A 564-nucleotide genomic window follows, 5' to 3' on the forward strand; every position below is an offset into this window, starting at 1 on the left:
GGACTGAGACTGCAGAGGCACCCTATTCTCTCCCCCCCCCCCCTTTTTTTTTCTCTCTTTTGTTTGTTTTTTTTTCTTTTTCTTCTTCCTTTTCTTCCCTTCTCCCTCCGATTCTACCTGGTCCTTAGTATTCGCCCTAGATCTATCCCGTCCTGTCCCTCCCTAGAATTCTCCCATCTGTTTTCCCCTGTAAATCCGGGAAAACTGGTGTATGGCACAGATGGCCACACCGGTTCCCTCAATTGACTCCAGATATGTGCTTCTACGCTTTCAAACCACAATGATACCTCTTTGCTTATATGGCACAGCGGCAGGGAGACCCACCGAGGACGGATTACTATGCTTTCTTATAGATGCTGGATAGCGCAAGGTTGATCTATGTCTAGACCCCCTTGTGGGCGGTAGCCCTGGCGGATGCCATTCTGTGGATTGTTTGTTACGATTTATCCCTATACTTTTATGCTTCTGATTGTATCTTATGTGTGCTGTTTGGAAAATAAAGAATTTATTAAAAAAAAAAAATAAATAATGAATAAATACAAATAAATATAAAAAAGTTTATCA

This window comes from Nanorana parkeri, unplaced genomic scaffold (assembly GCF_000935625.1).
Source record: "Nanorana parkeri isolate BGI_ZX_2015 unplaced genomic scaffold, ASM93562v1 scaffold2105, whole genome shotgun sequence".
Classification (NCBI taxonomy): domain Eukaryota; kingdom Metazoa; phylum Chordata; class Amphibia; order Anura; family Dicroglossidae; genus Nanorana; species Nanorana parkeri.